The 21,220-nt window shown below is 39.8% G+C and overlaps 2 long non-coding RNA genes across 2 annotated transcripts; both read right to left on the bottom strand.

Moving 5' to 3' along the window:
* Positions 1-1,544: 1,544 nt before the first annotated feature.
* Positions 1,545-13,188, bottom strand: LOC121655725. The gene is made up of 3 exons (XR_006013281.1): positions 13,177-13,188; positions 6,994-7,004; positions 1,545-1,657 (listed from the first exon to the last, which is right to left on the bottom strand). It is a non-coding gene; the product is annotated as an uncharacterized LOC121655725 (long non-coding RNA).
* LOC121655455 lies at positions 2,976-4,550 on the bottom strand. The gene is made up of 3 exons (XR_006013211.1): positions 4,472-4,550; positions 3,209-3,322; positions 2,976-3,052 (listed from the first exon to the last, which is right to left on the bottom strand). It is a non-coding gene; the product is annotated as an uncharacterized LOC121655455 (long non-coding RNA).
* Positions 13,189-21,220: the final 8,032 nt, after the last annotated feature.

Here is a 21,220-nt window from a genome sequence, read left to right as displayed (position 1 = left end):
TTTATGAAAACTTAAAATTGTTCCACTTTACTTCACAGAAAACTGTCATAAAACTGTTATAAACTGATTTGACTGTAACTATGCTTAATGACATCTTCATGAAACTAAGAGTGTTCCACTTAACTTGAATTAAGAGAAAATAGTCATAAAATGGTTATAACTGATTTGACAGTGTAATTATGCTTAATGGCATCTTTATGAAAGATAAAGAATTTTCCACTTTACTTGAATTCAAAGAAAATGGACATTAAACTGTTATAAACTGATTTTAATGTAGTTATGCTCAATGAAATCTTAATGAAAAGTTCAAATTGGTCTACTTGAATTCAACTGATTCGACACTAACTATCAATGACATCTTCATAAAACATAAAGAGTGTTCCACTTCACAGAGAAATAGCCATGAAACAGTTATAAACTAATTTGACCTTGTAATTATGCTTAATGGCGTATTAATGATACTGTCAGATTGCTCCACTTTACTTGAATTAAAAGAAAACAGTCATGACACTGTTATAAACTGATTTGACAGTCACGTTATACTTAATGGCATCTTAATGAAAACTTTAGATTGCTCCACTTTACTTGAATTAAAAGAAAACAGTCATGACACTGTTATAAACTGATTTGACAGTCATGAATAGTTTTGGTTATATAGCTGTTGGAGGGAATATACAGTAAACTCATTTGGCAATGTTACGCTTAATATCTTAATAAAGACATTTATGAAACTATCATATATGTTTTGTTTTGACATCAGCTGTGACGACAGTTTATAATTGTGTCATAACAGCTAATGTCAAAACAAACCATATATGATAGTTTAGTGTCATGTTAAGTTACAAAACTAAATATTTTTTAAGCTTGACAACTAGGTCTGCTTTGTCATATTCATGACAGGTTATGTAGTCTTGGTTAATGTCAAGTTGTCATAACAAAGACATCTTAAACAATGTCAACTCTGCATCAAAAGTGTCATAATTTACCGATTGACCCTTAATGACAACTGTCATAAGCATTCATTCATGTCCATGAAAGGTGTCATGTCATGATTATGACAGCGTTATGTCAGTCTTATGCACACCCATTCAAGTAAAGTGTTACCACAGGTATTAGTATTGTTGTAAGATATACTAGGACCAGGGATGTCACCAGTATGACCACTGTAACCAATCAAAGGAAAAGAATATAGTGAAATAAATGACAATATATGCTTGATGTGCATTATTAACACTTTAGCCATCTCACCTACAGCTACAATATCTGAAACATGAATGTAAGCGTTGAAGGATGAGGAGTGGGATGATTTGGTTTTCACCTCGTCAATCTGAACTAATGAACTAATCTTCATTCAACATTTTCAAATTGACGACACATTTTTGAGATTCCCAGAACAATTACAGTTGTTTGTTCATGGTAAGTTTCAGTATAGCTAATATATCAAATATTAAACTTAAAAAAAAAACTATTGGACTGACCCTTTGGACTTTATGAAACGATAATGTTTTCTATTGCCATCCACAGATATAGCCAGCATATCTGGAGTACAAGCTGGACACTTGAATGGCTCCACCAGGCACAGATCTTCTTTTTTGTAATTGCAGAAGATAAATTCTCGAAAGACTCTGTGGAATGTGTCACTGCAGATGCTGCCTCTCTGGAAACAAGAATAGTAGCATTTTGGTCAGTTTAAGACGTGGACGTTTGGAATTAAAAACATCTGAATGTCAGAGCACCTACCCGTCCTGTACTAAGGGCTCGATGTTCAAGCATTCTGATCAACGCTTGCTGTGATAAAGCTGGGCTGTCTAACTTCATCTGCTGAAATGATGTGAACACACCAGATTTGAACAGCAACTGGAAGCTTGGGGTTTCTGGCCAATATTTGAGGCCAAGAAAATCACTCATCCCTGGGGTCCATTTGGAGGAACAAAGGGGACAGCACACAGCAGGCAGATAGAGGCTGTATGGCCCGGAAAAAAATTACACTTTCAGTCAGTCAGTATCAGAATTAAATAAGATCTTCATTATAATATGTTAAGACATGTTAAGAAATATGTTCTCATTTTGTTTGTTTTGACATCATGAATGATACCCCTGTATTTGGTTTCTGACACGGCTAATGAGGGAATCCTCCACACGTGCAACAATCAATAAAACAGGGTGTGCCCACAGGTGCGGGCTCCCACTCTAACTCATGCGTGTGACGAAGTACTGTGTTTTTTCATCACGTTGAACACTGCGCTATAATTAGATTCTGCTAACATAATATATCATCATAATAATAATTCACTGTTAGGCTTGACCTAAAACTTAATCTTCTTATGGGTTAAAAACAGTCACAGAAAGTGACAACATGTTTCTGGTGGACTGCTGAATCGCATGCTGGACAGAGACACTGAGTTCCTGAAGCAACGCAGCCCAGGCACCGGATCACTGCCCCAGCTGTTTTGCATAAATGACAGCAATGCTCTATTACTGTCTCAGTGGCAAATTTGCTATCCAACAGCTCTGGCACTGCAGTTTGGAACTTTTTTTCAAAAGTGGACTGTCTTTTAGTCCATGTAGACATGGCAGGTGTCTCCTCCACTTGGACTGATGCAGGGACCATGACAGAGTCCACAAGATCCCTGAGTTCCTGAAGATGTTGCTCTAAAGTAAAATATTTAAAGAAATATGATAATGTAAAATACAGAGATAGCAATGTATTTGAACAAAGAAAAATGATCTCTTAGATGGCTTTGTCACTGAGTATGCATCATAACAGTAGGCAGCAAGATTGATATTCATAGTTTAATGGTAATTCTAAAGATACAAGCTTATTTAAACTATCAGAGTTTAATATGCATACCAAGATTTGGGTGCTCTGGAGGATCATGATCAGTCTGTTCTGGATTAAGAGAAATAACTGTGACTGGACATCATAAGACTATATCAGACATGTCTTACCAGATTGAGTTTTTCTCATACGTATAATCGTCCCATCTTGTTCCCGCTTCCTCCAGGTAACATTTGAGCCCCCTGCTGTCTTGCGCTTTTTTTTCGTTGGGGGCTAAAAAACAACAACAGAAACAAAAAAAACAAAACAAAGATCATTAATTTACCTTTGCTTGGTACATACTTTCTTTTCAGGTTTGCACAGAAGTTCAGTTAAATGAAACAAGAGAATGATATACATAAAAAAATAATAGAATAAATGAAAACTTACTACTTTTGATGACAACTCGTCTGCCAGGTCTTTCCCTGCCTCCAACCACTGTTTAAAGGACTCAGCCATCTCAAGACAATGAGTCTTGAGTAATTATAAATTGAAATTAAAGTGCTCGAAATAAAAAAGAAAAAACAGATGACCTTAAATTAGTTTTGAAACTGTGTCTTTTACTTTTATCTTTCAACCATAAAGAAAGTTGTGTACTTCATCTAGGTACAATTTGAAATTAGCAATAAAAGGAAACTTTCTGTTTTGATTGGTAAATCTTGCCAATGGTGCACAAAGCTTGCAGAATTTATTTTATTTATTTATTTTTGGTCAGTTTTCATTGAGGGGTGATGGGTACAAAATATTAAAGCTGAATTTAAGGAGTATTGATGCATCAAATGAATTTTGATGGTATAAGGGAAAAAAACATATTTAATCATACTGTAAGTAATATTTTAACCCTTTTCTAAACTTTTTTGTTAGCACTGAAAAGAATTACTAAAATGTGCTTTCAGGTATCTGTTTACACTAGTGGTCACCATTCAAAGTGCAAACAGGTGACACTCGTGTCTGGTTGAGGTATTATTTATTGTGCGGACATATTTCGCAGTTAGATTATTTAGTTTTTTCATTTTTATTTTTTTAGCTTCATACTTGTAAGCTAGCAAAGCACCTGTTAAAGTTGCATGCCTTAGGCCAGCATTCACAAATGATCCTGGCAAAAGTTAAAACCTTACAATTAACTAACTTGTGGACGCCCGAAATGCAACCTCTTCAATAACAACAACAGCAACAGTAATAATTGTGGGAGCCATAAATATTAAGAATGTTAAATGTTGTATTTTCTGTTTATTGGATTGTTTTGTATTAGTTTATTACAGTGATTATGGTTTGGGTTGGTCACATGGTTATGTGCGGTGGTTCTCTAGTTTAATTAAGACACCTGTGATGTGTGTGTGTTTGGTCTGGTAGAGAGAGGGTGTGTGGGTCGCCGTATTCTTTGTTGACCGCCACCTTAGTTAATCGCTGTGATTTATTTCTTTGTTTTGGATTAAGTTAGTATACGTTGTATTAAGTTAAATTTATTCTTTTTCAATAAAGTTATAAAACGTATAATTTTGGATCTCAGCGGATTTTTAATGTGCGCGTCGGACAAAGAGGAAAGGCCCAACTTCAGCCTCTCGGTGACTTTTTTTTTGGTGGTTTTTGAAGTCATCACAATAATAATAACATAGACAAATAAAGCTAAATGCACAAACATGCTAGTCTTACCTGTATCACGAAGTTCAGCAATGAAATTACGTCAAACCTTTTCCGGGTCAAACGAGGGCACCGTTATTTTGCGTCCTCGGAATGCGTTACCCGAAGGTATTTTGGCCGGAAATGACGAAGCGACCTTTAACTGATAGGTTTTAGAAGATGCCGACATTCCAGATTCAGAGACAGGAGGCCTGGTTCCGCCTGTAGTCCATTGTTGTCTTTATTAGATTTCTTTCTAATAGGCTATGTTTTGTTTTTAATAAGTTTGTAGTGTAAATATCACAGAGTTGTTGATAATATTGTTGATAAATTTGTTGTTAAGATGGAATTGTTTGTGAAATATTGAGGTTAAATATGAGTGGTTAATTAATCATTATCACCCAAATTTGCTTGAGTTCTCGGGGTACACAATATTTATTTATTTATTTGTTTAAATTTTTATTTAAATTTATTTGTGATTTTCTAGCTGTGACATACTTGTACATACTCAGAATTGGCTACTTTGGATATTCAAAGTCAAATTCAAATTCAAACTTTATTTGTGTAGCCCTTTTCATACATTATCATGCAATACAAAGTGCTTTACAATGTAAAAACATATATTAAAAAATGTAAGAGTAGAATAACACAAATGCTATCTACTTTACATTTTGAATCACACACATTCACACACGCACACACACACACACACACACACACACACACACACACACACACACACACACACCCAAGAGCGCAAACACACAACACAAACAGATGATGCCACTCTTCTTTCATAGAATTAAAACTATTCCTTCTAGTTCCTGTCTCTTTAACTGAAACGGTTTAAGAACAAAGTTTGAGAGAGAGATCTAAAAGACAAGATAAAAGACGATTGGCTTGACACCACTGTGAGGAAGCAATACCTTGGGGACCCATCCACACCATGAGCGCCCCACCAGCAACCACAGAGGCCATCGCCACAGGAGCCGCCAGGATCGGGGCAGGCGGGGGCCCCCACCACAGCCACAGGACTGCAATGCAGGGCCCGTCAGCCATCCCGTCCAGGTCGACCCCCGCAGCGACAACCCTGCAGGCCGGAGAGACAGCCCACGATGTGGAGGATCCCCATGAGGGAACACCGGAGCTAGAGGATAAAAGCTGAAAATAAAACACAGTATAAGATACTTAAAAGAGCATAAATAAATCAACGTAATAAGAACAATAAAAGAAAATTAATATATATTAAAAAGTCAATTTAAGACCAAGATACAAATGAGTGATAAAAATAGACAAAATAGATAAATAGATTAATTAAAATAACTGAATAAATAAACTAATAATATTGTTAGTCAAATAACTAAATGATTAAGAAGTTCAAGTAAAAGCTAAACTAAAAAGATGTGTCTTGAGCCTCTTTTAAAAGCATCTACAGTCTCTGCAGACCTGAGGCCCTCTGGCAGGCCGTTCCACAGGCGAGGGCCACAATATTGGAACGTGGCCTCGCCATGTGTTTAGGTCCTCGCCTTAGGAATGACCAAAGGCCGGTACCAGAGGACCTCAGGGTCCGCGAGGGTTTTATAGTCTAAAACCAGGTCAGATAAATAAGAAGGCCCAAGACCATTAAGACATTTATAAACAAGTAAGAGAACTTTAAAATCAATCCTGAAACGCACGGGGAGCCAATGCAGCGATTTTAAAACTGGTGTAATTGTGTTCCCGCCCCCTGGTCCTCGTCAGAAACTCGTGCCGCTGAGTTCTGGAGTAACTGCAAGCTAGAAGTACTCATTTTGGGAAGACCAGAGAGCAGGGCATTACAGTAATCTAATTACTAAAAATAAAAGCATGCATCAGCACCTCCGTGCTGGCAAGAGAGAGAACGGGCGGACTCTGGCGATGTTTTTAAGATGATAAAAGCCTGTCTTTGTGACATTTCTAATGTGTGGAGTAAAGTTCAGCTCAGAGTCAAAAAGAACACCCAGATTTCTCACACACTGAGAAGTTTAAAGTCTTGTAGTTTTGCATGAGATGCTCCCTCTCTTGTCTTCAGGACCGATAATTAAACCTCAGTCTTGTCCTGGTTGAGCTGTAAGAAGTTCTCTGCCATCCATGACTTGATATCTAAAATACAGTTTAAAGGGTGTTAACTGGTTCTAGGTCATCAGGAGACACAGCGATGTAAAGCTGCGTATCATCAGCATAGCTGTGAAAAGCAACACCCTGTCTCCTGATCACGTCCCCAAGTGGCAACATGTACAGGTTAAAAAGTATTGGGCCTAAAATTGATCCTTGGGGAACCCCACACTGCATTTCATGGATTCCTGAGGAGCATGTATCCATACTTACGAAAAATTTACGATCCGTGAGATAGGAGTAAAACCATTTAAGAACAGTGCCTGAGAGGCCCACCATACTTCTGAGTCTGTGTATTAAAATCTGGTGATCCACTGTGTCGAAGGCGGCACTAAGATCCAGCAGCACCAGAACAGAAAGTTTCTGTGCATCTAAGTTACACCTAAGGTCATTAACAATCTTTAAGAGGGCCGTCTCAGTACTGTGGTTCATCCTAAAACCAGATTGATATCTTTCTGAAATACTTTGTTCATTTAAAAACTCATTTAATTGGCTAAAAACAACTTTTTCAATCATTTTACTTAAAAACGGTAAGTTGGATACAGGTCTGTAGTTATCAAGAATGTTGGGGTCTAAATTACTCTTCTTCAGAAGGGGCCTCACCACCGCTGTTTTATAGGCAGATGGGAAGACACCCGTCTGAAGAGAGTAATTTACTATGTTTAAAAGCTCAGGCTCAAAGAAACCATAAAACCTTTTTAAAAGAGATGTGGGAATTGGGTCTAAAAGGCAGGTAGTTGGATTTAGCTGGGAGAAAACCCGACCAAGCATCTTTGCATCAACCAGGACAAAACTCTCCAGTGTTTCCTCTGGTAAAAATGCTTCAGATATGTTAAAATCAACATATTGTTGAGATAAAAGATTCAATCTGATAGCACTGATTTTACCTCTGAAGTGGTCTGAAAAGTCCTCACATGCAGCCTCTGATGCTGGCATGGAGGACTTATTAAAATCTGTGTTTATTAAATTATCTATTGTTCTAAAAAGGAAACTGGGGTTATTTTTATTTTGTGCAATAAGGTCTGAAAAATGGAGGGTTCTTGCTTGTTTTACTGCATTATTATAGATGTACTGTTGTTCATGAAAAATCTCAAAGTGGATGTTTAATTTAGTTTTTCTCCATTTTCGTTCGGCTCTCCTGCATTTCCTTTTTATTTCTTTGATGCTCTCATTTATCCATGGTGATTTGGGTTTACCTTTTATAGATTTTGTTTTTTAGTGGAGCAGCAGCATCAATAGCGGATTTAAGTTTGCAGTTAAAATGATCAACAATAAGATCACTGGATGCAGGTAAAAAACTGAGCAGAGGTATGATGTAAAATGTTAATAAAATTGCAGCCACTTCAGAAGTAATATATCGCTTCCTCACAGTTCTCACTGGGGCCTCCCGCTGCCTAAAACTGGTGATGTTAAAAAACACACAGTAGTGGTCAGACACAGCCAGGTCAACAACAGAGGACACACCCGTGGACAGGGCCATACGTAATGACCAAGTCCAGGGTGCGGTCCTCTGTTATGAGTTGGCTGTGTGACGAGTTGTTTGAAATCCATGCTGTCTAAAAGGTTTAAAAACTCTCTTCCATAAGGATCAGAGCTGTTAAAAATATGTAGATTAAAATCACCAGTTATTAAAATTTTGTCATGACTTGAGTGTATAAATGTTAAAAAAGTCAGAAAATTCTTGAATAAAACAGGATGGAGGCTTTGGTGGTCGATAAACTGTAACACATAAAATGGACGGGTTGCTAAAAACAAATGCATGATGCTCAAAAGAAGAGTAACTATATAAAAGGATTGTCTTTGTTAAAATTGAGTTGTGAGCGATCGATGCTGTGCCCCCCCTGGTAGAAAATAAAAAGTTAAAATTTGGGGGAGATACAATATAGCTATTGTAAAATGCCTGGTAAAGATGTCACCTACTCTGAGGTGGTTGGAATTACGAGACAGCTGGAATGCACCATTGCTGCCGTGCTGACAGTCATTTTTTACATGACCAGTAGGGGGCGCTTAACTTTGAAATGTAACAATAGACCGTTTATAGGTGTCTGTTAAAACGACCAGTGTGGGCGTTCTTCTGGGGAGGACAGTCTTGCAAAAAGGGTTAAATACACAGTATGTGTGTCAGAGGAGAATATATATGTGTGTGAGGACAATATATTTGTGTAAGAGGGTAAATGTGTGTATATGTAAGAGGAGAATGAATCCTGGCCTCTACGGCCCTCATACACAGGTGAGGTAGACGTGGACAGACAGCTGATGTGTGGTCAGCTTCCAGATGAAAACAAGACTGATGGAGAAAAATCTGACCCTTCAGATTCAGATGAAATGAAGTCCTGGTCCAGGTCTTTGCAGGTCTGTTAATGAGTCCTTCATCAGAAACTCTTTCGTACCCCGGGCCATCCGGCTATACAACATCTCGCTGAGGGCCCAGGGGTCACAACCACAACCATAGTCTGAATAGTTTTTATGGACATGTGCCTTTTTCTCATTTGTAAGCACATTTGTTTTTCTAAACACTGTTTCAGCAGTTTTTGCACATCCTGCACTTTTTCACTCATGCACCTTGTTTGACTACCACTGTCAATATATGTACATACTTGATCACCTGTACAGTATATATGTACATAGACCATAATAATGACTCTTGTTCGGTCCAAACTCGGAGTGTGTTTTTGCGTCACAGCGCATTCCAGCTGAGTAGACATTACAATAAGTGTACAATAGTTTTTACCATTTTGTCTCCTTTATCTACCGTTGCCTTTATTTAATTTTAAATTAGTCTAGTTATGCTTAAGTATTAACCTTTAATGTATGTATATGCTACTGGATGCTTGAATTTCCCTCGGGATCAATAAAGTATCTATCTATCTATCTATCTATCTATCTATCTATCTATCTATCTATCTATCTATCTATCTATCTATCTATCTATCTATCTATCTATCTATCTATAGGAGGAGGAAGGTCTGATGTTGCCCCTCCTACCTGTCCTCCTCCTACTTGTGCTCCTCCTACCTATCCTCCTCCTACCTGTCCTCCTCCTACCTGTAACCCCTCCTACCTGTCCTCCTCCTACCTGTCCTCCCTCCATCACAGGTAGAAATGTGACTCATTCCAGGAAGCAGCTCACCTGTGTATCAGTGGAGATTCTTCTTCTTCTTCTTCTCTGAACAAACTGTAAGTGTGAACTTTCCCTCTTTGTTTCTGGGAACTGTTTTGGAGAACGTGTTTCACTTCTGATTTCAGTCTCCAACTTTGATCTCTGCTGTTTGAAGACAAATCTACATGATGATCAGATTATTGATTATTGATCCTGGAATCAAAGTTGTGGTCTGCAGCAGATATTGTCTGATGGAACTGTGATATTGCAATTAAACAATAGACTGTTGCAGGGAGGGAAAACCAGGAAGAAAAAAATAACACTGCCTCTAGCACTACACCTACACCTCTTGCACCTGGGTCCAACTGGACTCACAGCAGTTATGACGTCCCATCCTGGTTGAATTCTTTCTTGTGTTGCTTTTACTCTCAGATGTAAGTTGCTTTGGATAAAAGTGTCTGTTAAATGACTGTAGAATAGAATAGAATAGAATAGAACAGAATATTAAAGTGGGAGCCATCAGCTTCCTGCTGCTTCCAGTGAAACATGGATCCTTGGATCAAACTGCTTTAGTAGATAATGAGGCAGAAATGTTGCTGCAGAACAACTTGAACTTTGAGCCTCTCTTTATGTTTCCAGTAACAGGAGTCAGAGAAGTTTTACAAGCTTCATGTTGCAACATCATTTCCTTCATCATCGTTCACCTTCATGTTATTTCAGAAACATTAGTCTTTTCTGTTTCATGTCTTCTTAAAAATCTCCTTCCATCTCACAAGCAGCCAGCAAGGCCTCCACCTCCACTATGTTTTACATCTACTTTACTTAGAGCTGCCAGAACACGTCCATTTATCTGTGGATCAGTAGAAATAAATTCATCTTTAGCTCATTTTTTCAGCTAGAAAAAGCTGAATATTTTACACTAGTTCACACATGACAGTAAACTAAATATCTGAAGCATTTCCAGCTAAATAAGGTGGAAAACATCACCTTCATCTCTAGAAATGATTCACACATTGTAGAAAACAGTAAAATGTCTGAAAGATGATCAACATTCTGGTGAATAATGAAGCAGTTTGGATGTAGTTTTAATCTAAATTCATGTGTAATCAGCTGAAGTGGCTGCAACCAGTCCCAGCACCAGGAGAAGCTAACAGGCCGAGCAGCTGGTGGTTGCCATGGATACGTGGCTCCTGTCTATCATTGAACTTTGACTTGTTTATAAGAGGATGAATCCCGGTTTAATCATTCATTATGTGGCTTTTATGAAGCAGATTAGATATAGATGCCATAAAACGTTTTCACCTCTACTAAAGAAAAAACCTTCATACCAACACGTAACCCTCATATTCTGTTAGAATAAATTATGTTGGGACTCTTATCTACTAAACTTTTAGTTTCAACTTTAAGCTGCAATAAAATGAGGAAAGAATCATATTTTCAGTTTATTTTCTTTTCATTTATATCATGATTAATGCATCAGCATAAAGAATTAAGATGCCAGTTTTGACCAAACACCACTAGCAGCTTTATGGAAAAACACATTATAATTAAATATTGTAAAAACTAATTAGACCTGCATCAGTATCAGAAACACCAACTGGCCCATCAGATAGATACATGAGGAGATTCATTTAGTTGCATTATTACTTTTTTAATAATGTCAAACTGAACAAAAACTTGTAAAAACCAGATGTGTAGTGTGAACTAAAAACTGCACTAAAATCATTACAGATTAACCCCTTGATGCCTGTTGTTGTAAATTTATGAGAAACCACTTCTGGCCTTTATTTTTTTATTTGCTTTTATTCATTTATTATTTTCCTTTATGAATTGCTATCAATTCATGTGATATTTCATAGTATTTTATTTTATTCCAGTCCTTTTCTTTGTGTTATATTTTCCTGTATTTATGGTGTTTTTATATAACTGTAAATAAATTTGAGCGTTAAAGAGTTCATATTTAATCACTTTTTGCATGAAAGGATTCTCTACAAAAATTATCAGACTGAGTTTAATCCAGCAGATGATGCCTCCGGAGACAGAGAGAGGAAGGTTGCTGCAGCGGTTGCTAGGTGGTTGCTGGGTAAATGTCTAGGTGTCGTCTCATTGCTGGAATCTTCCGAGCTGCTGGTAGCAGTTTATTCTTGCAGTGAGACAGCTGATACATGTTCCTTTCTTCATGTTATTGTTTAACCACTTTCTAATGTCTTAATGTCCAATACTTATCAGTCTATACTAATAACTAAAGCTAGCCAATGAGCCACAAATACTACAGTAACTTAAAGAACACACTCACACACAAACACAACTTGCAAATATCTCTGGAGGTAAATTCCCTCACAGCTGGAAAAGTACAAGAACTGATTTTAACTACTATTAATAAATTCTATCTGAAAGAACATAGCAGCTGATCTTTGTACAGCAGATGATGGAAAGGAGGATTTCAGTTAATGTTCAGATTAAAGTTCAGCTCCAAGGTCTTCATCAGCTGGAGAAAGTCCAGTCAGTTCAGAGATCATTAGCTGTGGAAGCTGCCACACATCTGGTGGCTCTCTTCCCTGAAAACAGCTGAGCAGCTTCCTCAGATCAGCTGTGTCATCAAAGTCTTTCAGTTTTGTCTCCTCCTGGTCCGTAAGCCAACGATCAAAGCAGAGACACATCAGCTTCATCAGCTGGGATCTGCTGCAGCTTTCAGGAGAAGATATGGACATGAAATCAGGCTGGATGAAGAAAGAAGAACATGTTGGTGTCTGAATGAGCTGCTGCTGCTTTTGATGGAAAGCAGGATTTCAGTTGCTGTTCAGATGAATGATGTGTGTTTCCTCTGCAGGTGAAGGTAGAAAGTGTGTGTGAGCTGATGTGAATCCAACATCATGGATCAGGTCAGAGAGGAGGGAGTCCCTCCCTCTAAAACCACTCAGAGGTGAGATGTCCATCTCTAACTGTCCATGACTCTTCTCCATGTCAAAGATCACAACTCACATCACCAAACATCTGGATTCACAGGAACCAGCCTGGACCTGGACATAAAGTTAGACCTGGACCTGGACCTGGATCTGGACTTGGACCAAGACCCGCACTTAAACCTAAGCCTAGACTCATATCTGGACCTACACCTGGACCTCAACCCAGTTGTGTCTCCATGAACCGCGACCTATCAAAAGGATGTCTAATCGATTTGCATCAAAGTCGTGGATCTAACAGACAGTAAGTAGTTGTCAGTATTAAAATGTAAAAGTGGAAGCTGAACTCTCAGAATCAGGTTTTACTGTGAATCTTTGCTGCTGCATCATCTGATCTGCTTCATCACATCTGAACATCCTGCATCCTCCAATAACTCTAGAAGCACAAACAGCTGCAGTTTGATCCTAAATCCAGTCACATCAGTCTGAATTCATCTGGTTCAGTTCTTTCAAACTCAGACAGTTGGATTTTTCTAAGAATTCAGAAAGCTTTACATTTCCATCATTCAGTCTGTCATCAACGTCCATCTGGTCTCTTTGACATCTCCTCTTCATCAGACATAAGCTCCTCTTCATCAGACATGACCTCCTCTTCATCAGACATGAGCTCCTCTGAAAACATCTGTTCTGAACTTCAGCAGATCTCTGATGGGTTTTAGGCTGAATTCTGAGATTTAATAACATTTCTGCTTTTCTATCAGGATAATTCAGAAGCTAAAACCTGGATCTGGACCTGGATATGAAGTTAGACCTGAACCTGAACCCAGCTGTGTCTCCATGAAGAGCGACCGGTCGATGGGTCGTTTAATTCATTTCCATCAAAGTCGTGGATCTAACAGACAGTAAGTATTTGTCAGTATTAAAATGTAAAAGTCGAAGCTGAACTCTCAGGATCAGGTTTTACTGTGAATCTTTGCTGCTGCATCATCTGATCTGATTCATCACATCTGAACATCCTGCATCCTCCAATAACTCTAGAAGCACAAACAGCTGCAGTTTGATCCTAAATCCAGTCACATCAGTCTGAATTCATCTGGTTCAGTTCTTTCAAACTCAGCTGTGTTTCAAAGCTTCGTGTTTCCAGTGTGTGAGGGAGCCTCCTCCTTACTGGTCATACTGGATGTTACATACGAGTCCGTCTCCTCTGAAGTCCACTGATCACATGGAAGGTGGAGCTGACACACTTTCTTCACACAGTCTTTGCAGCTGCAGCTGTCTGTGATGCAGCAGATTAAAGTTCAGATCCAAGGTCTTCATCAGCTGGAGAAAGTCCAGTCAGTTCAGAGATCATTAGCTGTGGAAGCTGCCACACATCTGGTGGCTCTCTTCCCTGAAAACAGCTGAGCAGCTTCCTCAGATCAGCTGTGTCACCAAAGTCTTTCAGTTTTGTCTCCTCCTGGTCCGTAAGCCAACGATCAAAGCGGAGACACATCAGCTTCATCAGCTGAGATCTGCTGCAGCTTTCAGGAGAAGATGTGGACATGAAACCAGGCTGGATGAAGAAAGAAGAACATGTTGGTGTCTGAATGAGCTGCTGCTGCTTTTCTGGAACATTCTGGGACATCAGTCTGACTCTGTTGGAGCTTCTAACATCTATGACTTCTAACAGAGTGAGCTGCTTCTTAGATGAAGTCCTAACTTTCCTCCTCCATGGTTCCACCTCCAATAAGCAGCTGCAGCACCTGGTTTCTGGATCTCTGATCAGACAGCTGGCTGCAGAATCTCTGCAAGAAATCAGGAGGGAATGTTGCAGGAATTTGTCTTCTCACCTGCATCCAGAACATTTCTGGAACATTTCAAGGCTGCAGTTCATGTGTGAAAACAGCTTCATTGAACAGCATTAAAGTTCACGTCCAAAGTCAGAAATCTGTGTTTTCTATTTATTTTAGTTCAGCAGAACTTTCCATCAAAATGAGCTCAATCACTTTCCAATGATTCATTCTCTCCACATAGATCTGTTCACATCATCCTGTTAAAGTTCTTTTCTTTCTTTTCAATTCCACTGTTTACCTGCAAACATCAGATGTTCCAGTGTTGCTTGTTTCCAGTGTAGTTTGTCACCTAAAGAGCAGAATTCATCTGATCAACCAACCAGTAAAGACTTTATCAGAGAATTAGAATGAGTGTGTCAGTATGGGTCCAGACTGAACTGAGGCCTTTCAGAGGCTTTTCATCAGCAGGCTGAGCTGGATGTGGATCTCTGATCAGGCTGGAAGAACTTCTGAGTCTGTCATCAACATCCATCTGGTCTCTCTGACAGCTCCTCTTCATCAAACTTGAGCTCCTCTTCATCAGACATGAGCCCCTCTGAAAACATCTGTTCTGGACTTCAGCAGGTCTCTGATGGGTTTTAGACTGAACACTGAGAATTAATAACATCTCTGCTTTTCTATCAGGATCATTCAGAAGCTAGAACATGGATCTGGACCTGAACCTGGACCCAGCTGTGTGTCCATGAAAAGCGACCGATCGATGGGACATGTAATTAATTTCCATCAAAGTCATGGATCTAACAGACAGTAAGTATTTGCCAGTATTAAAATGGAAAAGTCGAAGCTGAACTCTCAGAATCAGGTTTTACTTTGTGTTGTGAATCTTTTTGCTTCTACAGTTTCTGAGAATCAGGACATTCAGATGGGCTCAAATGTTAAGACGAGTTGGATCAGATGGTTCAACCAGCAAACAGCTGCAGTTTGATCCTAAACCCAGTCAGACCAGTCTGATCCAGTTCTTTCCAAACTCAGACAGCTGGATTTCTCTAAGAACTCAGAAAGCTTCATGTTTCCAGTGTGAACGAGCTCCTCCTTACTGTTCATGCTGTGTGTTACATATGATATCCAGTCCTGACACTGTTAGGAAATAACATGCTGCTCCATGTAGAGCTTCTTTTTCTGGCTGACTTTGTCTCTGTAACAACTTTAGTTGAATGTGTTGCTGCTTCCAATAAAACCTTTGTTTCCATTTCCTAAACATAGTAAAGCTGCTCTGTGAACATGGAGAAAATAATAGTTTAAATTTGATGTTGAGTTGGTTTACTTGAACACTCAGAGGCAGATTTAAGTTTTTATTTTATATTAGAAAACTTTCAAACCTTCCAGTAAACAGAATTCCTGCATGTTCCACATGGAAAGAATATTCCCTAAAACTCCCTTTGACTCACAAACAATCAAAACTATTTCTGGTTTTAAAACTCTAACAGTTCCTCTCATGGTTCTCCATCTGACATCAGTCAGTCTCATCCAAGCACACACTGGCTGTGGCTGCCTTGCTCCAGGGCACCTCAGCACAGAGCTTCATGAAGGTGTTGGTGAGAGCTTCCTAAAAGCTGAAAGCAGCTTCTCCATGTGACAGAATGTGATGTGATTCTTCCTGATTCCTCCACAGAGTGGACCAGCAGAGCTCAGAGCTTCCCAGTGGTCAGTCTGCCCAGCAGCATCAAACACAGCTGGACTCCATATTTATGGTCTGTACATGTACAACAACTACTTTTCCATCTCTTCTGTCCACATCATCTCCATGCTGACCTTTGTAGACCAGTGGATTGTCAGTGTGTCCAACATGGATCTGATGTTTGGCTCCATGATTTCAGTCTGATTGTGTCCTTCATATCGTTTCTCTTCCAGCTGCTGGAGGACAACATGATCACTTTCATGAAGAAGGAGCTGAAGAAGTTCCAGAAGCTTCTGAGTCCAGATTGCCCAGAATGCTCAGTGTTGGAGGGTGAGGATGAGGAGCAGAGGAAGAGCAGCAGAGAGGCGTTAGTGAAGATCACAGTGGACTTCCTGAGGAGGATGAAGCAGGAGGAGCTGGCTGAGCGTCTGCAGAGCAGTAAGAGGATTTCTCTGAAGATTGAAGCTGCTGGATAAATGACACATTTACTGATGTCTCAACACATGAACATCACATATTCACATCCTCATTCCTCAGAGGCTTCAAATCTTTACTGACTCGTCTTATTTCTTCTTTTTTTCAGAACTTCTGGCTGCAGCTTGTCAACGTAAACTAAAATGTGGTCTGAAGAAGAAGTTCCAGTGTGTGTTTGAGGGGATTGCTAAAGCAGGAAACCCAACCCTTCTGAACCAGATCTACACAGAGCTCTACATCACAGAGGGAGGGACTGCAGAGGTCAATGATGAACATGAGGTCAGACAGATTGAAACAGCATCCAGGAAACCACACAGACCAGAAACAACCATCAGACAAGAAGACATCTTTAAACTCCCACCTGGAAGAGATGAACCAATCAGAACAGTGATGACAAAGGGAGTGGCTGGCATTGGGAAAACTGTCTTAACACAGAAGTTCACTCTGGACTGGGCTGAAGACAAAGCCCACCAGGACATCCAGTTGACATTTCCACTGACTTTCAGAGAGCTGAATGTGCTGAAAGAGAAAAAGTTCAGCTTGGTGGAACTTGTTCATCACTTCTTTACTGAAACCAAAGAAGCAGGAATCTGCAGCTTTGAAGAGTTCCAGGTTGTCTTCATCTTGGACGGTCTGGATGAGAGTCGACTTCCTCTGGACTTCCACAACAATGAGACCCTGACTGATGTTACAGAGTCCACCTCAGTGGATGTGCTGCTGACTAACCTCATCAGGGGGAAACTGCTTCCCTCTGCTCGCCTCTGGATAACCACACGACCTGCAGCAGCCAATCAGATCCCTCCTGACTGTGTTGGCATGGTGACAGAGGTCAGAGGGTTCACTGACCCACAGAAGGAGGAGTACTTCAGGAAGAGGTTCAGAGATGAGGAGCAGGCCAGCAGGATCATCTCCCACATGAAGACATCACGAAGCCTCCACATCATGTGCCACATCCCAGTCTTCTGCTGGATCACTGCTACAGTTCTGGAGGATGTGCTGGAAACCAGAGAGGGAGGAGAGCTGCCCAAGACCCTGACTGAGATGTACATCCACTTCCTGGTGGTCCAGACCAAAGTCAAGAAGGTCAAGTATGATGGAGGAGCTGAGACAGATCCACACTGGAGTCCAGAGAGCAGGAAGATGATTGAGTCTCTGGGAAAACTGGCTTTTGATCAGCTGCAGAAAGGAAACCTGATCTTCTATGAATCAGACCTGACAGAGTGTGGCATCGATATCACAGCAGCCTCAGTTTACTCAGGAGTGTTCACACAGATCTTTAAAGAGGAGAGAGGACTGTACCAGGAGAAGGTGTTCAGCTTCGTCCATCTGAGTGTTCAGGAGTTTCTGGCTGCTCTTCATGTCCGTCTGACCTTCATCAAGTCTGGAATCAACCTGATGAAACAGAAAAGGTTTAAATTAATCAAAGAAAAAAATTATTTAAAACATCTCCATCAGAGAGCTGTGGACGAGGCCTTACAGAGTCCAAATGGACACCTGGACTTGTTCCTCCGCTTCCTCCTGGGTCTTTCACTGCAGACCAATCAGAGTCTCCTACGAGGCTTGATGACACAGACAGGAAGTAGCTCACAGACCAATCAGGAAACAGTCCAGTACATCAAGAAGAAGATCAGTGAGAATGTTTCTGCAGAGAGAAGCATCAATCTGTTCCACTGTCTGAATGAACTGAATGATCGTTCTCTAGAGAAGGAGATCCATCAGTTCCTGAGATCAGGATGTCTCTCCACAGATAAACTGTCTCCTGCTCAGTGGTCAGCTCTGGCCTTCATCTTACTGTCATCAGAAGAAGATCTGGAGGTGTTTGACCTGCAGAAATACTCTCCTTCAGAGGAGGTTCTTCTGAGGCTGCTGCCAGTGGTCAAAGCCTCCAGCAAAGCTCTGTAAGTACATATATAGCAGGATGTGGAGAAATATACTGCTGCTGTTTTATAGGACAGAATGTGACAGAGAACTACTTGTCTTACTTTTGCTGCTCTAGTTTACTGCAGAGCAGGTTTGGTTCTGAGATCAGTGATAAATACAGGTGAAAGCTCAGCCTCGTAGAAATATGAACAAGTCAGAAAGATATGGGTTTGTAGACGTTGAGCGAGTCTCTTTCCAACTCTCTTAAAGAGAGACTGTGTTGTTTGATTTTCACTGATCTTCATCTTCCTGAGTGATTAAAAAGAAGACTGATTACTCTAAAGTTTGTTCCGGCAGACATTTAAACATTTTGAACTGGTGTTACTTATTTTTATCTACTGTGAGATCTGATTGGGTTTCACAAAGTTGGGTTCCTTTACTAAATAATGAAATAGAGATTTGAACATTTTAAAAAGCTGCAGGACTTCTGAATTAGATCTTCCAAGATCTCTCGAATTTACATCTGATAATCTGGACATTGAAGTGATTGCAGTTTGTGGTTTTCAGCATTTCAGTGGACAAGAACAGCTTCAAGATACATGACCATCAAAATTCAGTAACTGGGAGAAATCAGACTGTTGTAATAATCAGATCTCACACATCTATATGCACTTCTGATATGTGATATTATGAAAAACCCTGGTCTACATTTTCCTGTCCTTTATTGGATTTCTAACCGATTACATACGTACTTGATGATGTAATACTCAAACTTCCAGATATTTTAGAACATCTGGTCTTTGTTGAACATGGCAGCACCTACAGTCTTAGCATTATGCTAATGTGAAAGCTAATAATCCTGCTAAACAAACTACATGAATGCTTTACTTTGTTTCTACTCTGGCTTCATACTGCTGCATGTCATCATATTTTTCTTTTGTGTTTCTCTCATGTTGTGACTGCATGACTTCCATCTTTTAATAAAACACAGTTTGTTGCACATGCAAAGATGTAAAAAACAAAGAAATCAGATATGTGTGTGTCTACATGCACTAAGATATCAGAGTATTAGGGATGAATGGAGGTGTGTTAATGTGATTTCTTATAACCAGATTATCTGATAAATGATTTCAGATTATGCTGTCTACATCAGTGCTTCCCAACCTATTTTTATTGGGGACCCGCTTCATGCCAATGTTGAAAAGTCATGGACTTCTTGCCCCACCATGCTTGGTTTTTATGCTTTTAAAAATGAGATTCTCACCGTAAATCGTGTATTCTAGTTGAGTCCTGTCCTTCCATAAAGCCAAAGTTAAATTGACAACATATGGCATTCAGCTATTTTTTCTTAAAATAGGGTCAATGTGTGGACAATTATCACAATGGCTCTGAATGTTTGGGGCCTCGGGATCCCACTGTGCTCTTTGAGAGACCCACATGGGGGGTCTTGGACCCCAGGTTCAGAACCTCTGATCATGATCAGATTGTTGGTGTGCATGTAAACAGACTCATTGATGATGTGACACAGTTCCAACATCACAAAGCTCATGATGTGCTGATAAATGCTAAACTCTATTCCTCACTGATCTGATCTGAAGTCAGCCCCACCATCACCCTGATGATTGTTCACTCATGATGTCTTTGAATATTAAAATCCACCACATGGACACGATAACAAGGTTAGAAACCTGATTTTCTCTACAGGTGGTCCTGCAGTCTGATTCCACCATGAGGGCTGATTATTTTGTCACATATATTATTCGTGTTTTTCTCTGTAACTTTATCTCCAGGCTGAGTGCATGTGGTCTCTCAGAGAGAAGCTGTGGACCTCTGTCCTCAGTCCTCAGCTCCCAGTCCTCCAGTCTGACAGAACTGGACCTGAGTAACAACGACCTGCAGGACTCAGGAGTGAAGAAGCTGTGTGGTGGACTGAAGAGTCCAGACTGCAAACTGGAAACTCTCAGGTCAGCATTCATCAAACTGAGAGTTTAAAATGAGTTTTTATTCATGACTAAGAGAAATTCTGTGGAAGGTGTTTGTATGATTGTCTCTGATTTAGGGCTTTTACACCACATGATCTTACCAGAACCAGTAACCGGTCCCACATCCTAAACCTCTCAGAACATATAAAATCTTGGTTCAGGTTCTGTTTAAGGTGCTGTACAAACAGAACTTTTTAGATACACTCAAATAAATAATTGGATGAACCCAGTTTAATTCCAGGGCTGTTTTTTTTTTTCTATTTAATAATGTGGGTTGAATATTTTTGGAAGGTTTAAGTAAATTAATTCTGCTCATTTTCAAATGCTGCCATTGACAAGAAATAGTCATAGTCATTTCTAGTCTAATTTAATTTAATAGAGCTAAATGATGAACATTTCCTTATTTAAATTGAATTAATAGTTAACAGTTCAATGCATAGAGTTCACTACAGTGGGGCCTATTTAAAAGCTTTTCCAGATTTCTAGCGTATACATGGATGAGGATAGTAAATTTGCACCAGGCAGGACCGCAGGGTGCCAGATACTGGCAGTAAAAGAATACATGGAATGCCATAACTACATAGCCGGCGTAGTATACAGAAACATCTGTGCAGAGTGTGGGCTGGAGACTCCTAGATCACAATGGGAAACACCTCCAAGATGGTGGAGAATGAAAGGGCTAAGATCCTGTGGGAGTTCCAGATACAATCCAACAAAATGGTGGTGGCCAACCAGCTGGACATTGTAATCATGGATAAGCAGCAAAGAAAAGCCGTGGTGATGGATATTGCCATCCCCAACTATGGAAATATCAGGAAAAAGGAACCCGAGAAACTGGACACATACCAAGGACTCAAGGAAGAGCTAGAGAAAACCTGGA

This window comes from Melanotaenia boesemani, chromosome 2 (assembly GCF_017639745.1).
Source record: "Melanotaenia boesemani isolate fMelBoe1 chromosome 2, fMelBoe1.pri, whole genome shotgun sequence".
NCBI lineage: Eukaryota > Metazoa > Chordata > Actinopteri > Atheriniformes > Melanotaeniidae > Melanotaenia > Melanotaenia boesemani.
This window is presented reverse-complemented; position numbering and strand designations above follow the sequence as displayed.